Consider the following 7,681-nt stretch of genomic DNA (forward strand, 5'->3'; position numbering starts at 1 on the left):
GGTGGGTTTGAACCGCCAGTCGTCTGGTTAGCAGGCAAGTGTCTTAGCCACTATGCTACCAGAGCTCCCAATTACTGCTGCCCTGGACTGGCCCATGCTCTTTCTGAGCCTGTTTCCCCACTTGTGAAACCAGAACTGACTGGATGGTCATCTGAGTGTGGATCTGGTCTGGAACTGACTCACTTGCACTGCCGCTCATCTCCCTCATTCATGGAATAGGGTCCTGTGCCTACAGCCACACCTCTGCCCATGGAATAGCTCTAGGTATGTGTCAAAGTATCAGCTGCTAAACACTTAGGGTCCTGGCATGGCCTTCACAGGGCTGAGAACAAACCTGTTGGTTCAGCATGAGCTGAATCTGCTGCCCCATGAGGGTCACACAAGCAGGCTGCTTCCATGGTAGCATAGGTCCCAAGAGAATTCTGAGCAGACTCCTTATTTACCAGGAGGCTCTCCTTGAACACTGTGTGTCTCACTGCCACCCACCCACCCCACCCTCCTCATGTCATGAGTCTGATCCCAAGGGAAAAAGAGCTTAGGCTAGAAGCACTCAGCCTGGTTGTGCCTGACACCAGGCCTGGGGTTCTGTGCAGTGCTCCAGGCCTCAGTACTGTCCTCCTCTCCGTCTCACAGCAGCAGGGGGAGGTCCATCGGAAACTACAGTTCCCTCTAGTCAGTCAGTGGGAGGTTAAGTACTCAGGCTCTGAAGCCAGACTGCATGGGTATGAACCCAGCTTTGTTAATTGTATAACATAAGGAATCTGGGTCTCAGTTTCTTCAGCTGCAAAATGGCAATAAATAATGATACTAACTTTGGACAGTGGTGGATATTCAATGAGGGAGTATGGATAAAGCCCTAGCACACATCCTGATACATTGTTGTTGTTGTTGGTAGGTGCCATTGAGTCATCTCCGACTCATAGTGACTGTGTGTACAATAGAATGAAGCACTGCCCGGTCCTGTGCCAGCTTCACCTGATACATCATTATCAATCATTAAACATCAGTTGCTTTGTGGCAATTACTAATAAGGCATTATAAAGTCTTCCCATGGAGGCAGGAGTGCTCCACAGTGCACATAGCGTTTGTCTTCTCTCTTTCTCCCTCTTTTCTGTCTCTCACATGTGCAGCAGCCTAGGGAGTATATTGTCCTGCTTCAGGGAAGCCTGGGCAAAGCCCCATCATCTGGGTTTCCTTTTTTCTGTGAAGCAAGAGTTTCTTTTCCTTGGAGAGCACCAAAGACATTTAATGAGTTTTTCTTTACCCTTTTGGGCCTGGCTCTAGTGGTGGGTGGCACCTGTGGCTCATACTGAAGGCTGGAACTGGGCAGCACCCACTCTACATATAGCTGGCTATATATGATGACTTGTTGGTATAGGATATTGGTTTTCATTCTCATGGTTGCACTGTCAGTGAAAGAAACACTGATTTTAGACTTAGAGATACAGCCTCAAATTTCTGCTTTGTAGCCTAAAGATGGTCATTTAGACTTTCTGAACCTTAGTCTTATTTGAAGACACAAAGCAGTTGCATTCTACACTAGGCAGATGGAAATTCCTGCCATGTCCCTAATGAGCCATGCTGTTACTGCCACATTGCCTTTGCATGTGTGTTCTCTCTGCCTGGAATGTTTTTTGCTACTGTACTACTTCTTTAAGACTTGACTAAGGAGTCAGTTCTTGTAGGTGACCTAGAAGCTTGTGCTTGCCTCTTTAGCTTTCTTCCAACATTGATCACATAGTACATGTAGTCTTTGACTTACAATGAGGTTCCATTCAATGACTCCATTGTTAATTGGTTCTCATATAAGTTGAATCTCTCTCTCATCTCTCTTTCTCTTTCTCTGTTTTTTTTTTTTTTTTTTTCAGTTTTTATCATTATCACCTTGTATTATGAGTATCTTGATAAATCAGATCTTTATTTGTCTTTGGGGTTGGAAAAATTACATATTAAGTTTACAGATCTATTTCAAGAGGTGCATGCATAAAAATATACAAATAATAAAAATTTATGTTGACGATGAAGAAGAGATGGATAATGTTGGCCTTTTTTCAGTTGTGGTAATAATTCCACTTGTGGAAGATTCTGGATCATCTGGATTATCCCTGGGAATAGGGATAGTGTTTCTAGTCAGAAAATTAATAAAAGTTGTCTGTGTGGACCTTTTTTTTGTTTTTCTTCATATATTTTGAAGTAACTTCTTGTTGCTTCCTAAATCTGCTTGTTGATTTTAGCAAAGTGATCAGTATTTGGGTCCATGTTCCCAAACAACTGAAGGCTCTGATTTACTTCAGAAAACTAAATCAATATGACAGTGTTTTAAATAGTAAATTGTAACACTGAACATGTGCAAGTGGCCATCTGAGAATGAATCATCAGCAAATTATGCACTGCAACATTGGGTGTAGTACTTAATACCAGTGACAAGATGTATGAAAAACAGATGGCCGTAAGTGTAGTTCATTATAACTGGAACATGTCATAAGTCAGGGAGTACCTGTTTTTAAAGTGGTTGTTTAAGGAAGGACATTATATAATGATTAAAAGTCAATCAAACAGGAGGGCATAACCATAATAAGTATCTATGCACCCAATGAAAGAGTCCAACAATACAGAAATCAAACTTTTAACAGAATTGAAAAGTGAAATAGACAATTCCACAATAATAGTAGGAGACTCCAATATACCACTTTCAATGGAGGAAGAATAAGTAGAAAGAAACTTGACAAAGATACAGAAGATCTAAAAAACACAATCAACCAACTATACCTCACAGATATATACAGAACACTCCACCCAACAATAGCACAATATACATTCTTTTCCAATGCATGTGGGAGTTTCTCCAGAATAAGTAATATTTTAGGCTACAAGCAAGCCTCAATAAATATAAAATGATTTAAATACTACAAACATCTTCTCAGATCACAAATGCTATAAAATTAGAAACCAACAATATGAAGACCAAAGAAAGAAAATAAAATACATGGAAACTGAATAAAATCTTGCTTAAAAACTACTGGGTTATAGAAGAAATAAAATATGAAATAAAAAAATTTAGTTGAATCAAATGAGAATGAAAACACAATATCCCAAGATTTTGGGACATAGCAAAAGCAGTGCTCAGAGGACAATTTATAGCAATTAACAGTAACATAAAAACAAAAACAAAAAAAAATTAAAAATCCTGTGTAAATCACATCAACATGCAACTGCAATTAAACATAAATACTGTAACACAACGTCTCAGAGACCACAGATCATGACAGCCCACACAAAAAAGCAAAATAAAATAGTAGAAACAAGGGTCCAAGATAAAAAGCCAGGAAACATCCCAGAGGAATAAACAGTATTGGAACTCTGTGATAAGGAATTCAAAAGAATTATATTTGCACACCTTCAATGGGTTGAGAGACAGATCAAGGAAAAGACTGACAAGATCAAGGAAAACACTAACAAAATTAGGGAAAAGACAGACAAAACTCTAGAACAATTTATGAAAACAATACAAGAACAAATTGACAAAAAATTAGAAATGATACAAAAACAACAAATAGAAATCCAGAAGATTAATAGTAAGATTTCAGAAATAGCTAACACGTTGAATGGACAAAGGAGTAGAATTGAATCAATGGAAGGCAGAATTAATGAGGTTGAGGAAAATTACCTCATTATTACTTTGTTCCACTCCTCGGAAGGAAGGTTGGGCAATCCTACTTCCGTAGTGATACTACCTTGGAAACCCAAGGAGGGGTCACTATGAGTCGGGGCTGACTCAATGGCAAACAACAACAACAACAACAACATTACTTTGTTAAGAAATCAATCAGACAAAAGATCAAAACGTAATGAAGAAAGACTAAGACTCATGTGGGATACCCTCAGGAGGAATAACCTGCATGTAACCAGAATTCCAGAACAGGAAGAGACAGATAAAACCACAGAGAAAATTGTCGAAGATTTGTTGGAAGAGAATTTGCCTAATATGATGAAAGGTGAGAATATATCCCCTCAAGAAGTTCAATGAACCCCAAACAGACTAGAACCAAAAAGAAAATTACCAAGACAAATCATCATCAAACTCACCAAAACCAAAGACAAAGAATCCTGAAAGTAGCATAGGAAAAATGAAAGGTTAACTTCAAAGGGCAACCAGTAAGACTAAGTTCTAATTTATTGGCAGAAACTATTCAGGCAAGAAAGCAATGGGATGATATATATAAAACTCTGAAAGAAAAAAGTCTCCAACTAAGAGTAATATCCAAACCAAACCAAACCAAACCAAACTTACTGCTGTCAAGTCGAATCTGATTAATAGCAACCCCTCCTTGGGTTTCTGAGGCTCTATCTCTACAGAAATAGTTTGCCCAGTCTTCGTTCTGAGGAGTGGCTGGTGGGTTTGAACGGTCAGCTTTCTGGTTAGCAGTCAAATGCCTTAGGCAGTATGCAATTGTCTATCAAATAAAAGAGTGAAATTAGGAGAATTCCAGAGAAGCAGAAATTACAGAAATTTGTGAAAACCATACCAATTTTACAAAAGATGCTAAAGGGAGTCCTTCAGACAGAGAACCAACAACAGCAAACAATAACCAATGATTAACACACATGATGGGAGAGCTCTGGTAGCGTAGTGCCTAAGGCACTTGGCTGATAACCAGAAGGCTAGCAGTTCAAACCCACCAGCCACTTCTTGGAAGGAAGGTTGGGCAATCTCCTTCCATAGTGATACCGCCTCGGAAACCCAAGGAGGTGTCACTATGAGTCAGGTCTGACTTGATGGCACATAACAACAACAACAACAACACACATGACAACATAACCCAGAAACAAATCCAGTTATAGAAGTATCCAGTGTAAAATAAGCTTCCAAGACTGTAAACAGGGAACCAGAGACATCATTGACAAATGAGGACAACAACAAACCAGAAAGAGGGAAAAAATTGTGTAGTTACAGAATTTCTAAATGGCAAGGAAGTCAAGACAAATGCAAGATAGAATAGACTGTTTTAAATTTGGGAATGTGGTGGTTATGTTTTTATGTCAACTTGGCTAGGCCTGGTTGAGTGGTTGGGCTGCTAGATATAGTATTCCCCATTATAAGACTGGTAATTAACTCCATGGTAGAATCTACTATGAGCAGCTGAATAGCTGCCTTTGGGTATGTGATCTGCTTCCTGTATATAAGGAGAAGCTTTGAGAAAGGTATCTAGCCTATGGCATGTTTGGACCCTGCATGTAGCTGTGTTGTTTCTCGGTAGCCTGCTATGCTTTGCCAACCTTGGGACTTACAATGGACTTAAGTTAATGCCTGCCATGTGGTTTGGTAGCATTGGGACTGTGCCTTTTTACTTGTCAAACTTGGAGCTTCTCAGCCTCAGCAGCTAGCAGCTGTCTGAGTGAAGAAATGCCTCTAGCTCCAGTGGGCCAGGAGCAGGAGGCAGAGCTGGACCCCAAGGTTCAGGGGCTTTCACCCAGCCCCTAGAGCCTGGCACTTTGAACTTGGACTTAAAGCCTCCAATTTGTGAGGGAATAAACTTTTGTTTATTAAGGCCATCCAATTTGTGGTATATTCCTGTCAGAGCAGTGCTAGGTAACCAGGACAGGGAAGAAAATGATAAATTACAGGGTAACTTCAAAGAAAAATAATAAATCTGTGCATCAAAATAAGCATAAACTAAAACAATAGCAATGAAGGAGATAACATGACTCATAAAGGAAAATGAGCTCAGCACAGAATATTATATGGGACAACGAAATAGTAACACCACAAAAAAACACATACCAAAATGATATCAATAAAATCATACTTGTTGATAATTACTCTGAATGTAAATGGATTAAATGCACCACTTAAGAGATGGAGAGTTGCAGACTAGATAAGGAAACACCATCTATCAATATACTGTCTACAAGAGACTCACCTCAGACACAAAGACAAAAATAGACTAGAAATCAAAGGTTGGAAAATGATATACCAAGCAAATGGCAACCAGGAGAGAGCAGGAATGGCAATATTAATTTCTGATAAAATAGACTTTAAGACAAAAATGACTATAAGAGACAAGAAAGGACAATATATAATGATTAAAGAATCAATTGAACAAAAGGACATAAAAACTATCTATGCACCCAATGAAAGAGCACCAAAATACAGATGTGATAGTTGGAGCCGTGTGTCAACTTGGCTGGACCCCAGTTCTGTGTGGTTGTTCCCATGATGGGATCAGATGACTGTGTTCTGAGTGGCCAAGCTGCCCAAGGGGAGTTTCCCTAGGGGTGTGGCCCGCTTCCAAGATATCCAGGGACATCCTGGGAAGAGACACATTCTTTGAGGGATTGGAACCCTGGTGTGCGGACTACAGACTTCCATGAGTGAGCAGCCCACTGCTCAGCCTGGAGATCTTGGATTCGTCTTTTGTTGGAGTCAACAACCAGTGTACTGCCTGCCAGCCTTGAATTGCTCAGCCCTTTGCGCTTATGGAAGCTAAGGCTGCCGCCAGCTCGTTTCCTTCAGAGACTTGGACTTGCTGGCTTCTATACACTTGTGAGCCATTTTTCTAAGATAAATTTTTTTCTCTCTCTCTCTCTATAAATATATATATACACTTTGCTGGTTTTTGTGTTTCTCTAGAGAACCCAATCTAACACAACAGAATTATAAACAGAATTGAAAAGACAAATAGATGACTCCACAGTAATAGTTGTTGTTGTTGTTGTTATGTGCCGTCGAGTCAAACCCGACTCATAGCGACCCCTCCTTGGGTTTCCGAGGCAGTATCACTAGGAGACTTTAATATACAACTTTCAATAAAAAGTAGAACTAGAAAGAAACTCAACAAATGTTCAGAAGAAGTAAATAATACGATCAACTGACTTGACCTTATAGACATCTACAGAGCACTTCACCCAACAACAACAAAATATATATTCTTTTCCAGCATGCTTGGAACATTCTCCAGGATAGACCATACGTGAGGCCACAAAGCAAGCCTCAATAAGTTTTAAAGCATGAAATACTGAAAAACATCTTCTCAGATAACAATCCTATAAAATTAGAAATCAACACTAGGAAGACCAATGGAAAAAGAAAAAACACATGAAAACTTGACACTCTCCTTAAAAATGACTGGGTAATAGAAAAAATAAAAATAAAAAATTATTGAATAGAATGAGAATGAAAACACAATGTACCAAAATCTTTGGGACATAGGAAAAACAGTGATCAGAGGACAATTTATAGCAATAGATGCACTCATGAAAAAAAGACAAAAGATCCAAAATCAACACGTTAACCCAGTATCTTCAACAATTAGAAAAAGAGCAGCAAAAAGAAAGAGAAAGAATGCCTATAGTCACCAGAAGAAAAGAAATAATAAAGATTCGAGTAGAAATAAATGAAACAGAAAATATAAATACAACAGAAAAAATCAATAAGACTCAAAGTTGGTTCTTTAAAAAGATTAATAAAATCGACAAAGCACTGGCAAACTTAACAAAAGTAAAGAAGGAGAAGATGCAAGTAACACAAATAAGAAATAAAAGGGTGATATCACAACCAAACCACAGAAAAGAATAATATCAGGATACTATGAAGAACTGTCCACCAGCCACTCCTCGGAAGGAAGGTTGGGCAATCCTACTTCCGTAGTGATACTGCCTCGGAAACCCAAGGAGGGGTCGC

The sequence above is a fragment of the Orycteropus afer genome, unplaced genomic scaffold (assembly GCF_000298275.1).
Source record: "Orycteropus afer afer isolate SDZICR_OR568_19922 unplaced genomic scaffold, OryAfe1.0 scaffold00188, whole genome shotgun sequence".
NCBI classification, from domain to species: domain Eukaryota; kingdom Metazoa; phylum Chordata; class Mammalia; order Tubulidentata; family Orycteropodidae; genus Orycteropus; species Orycteropus afer.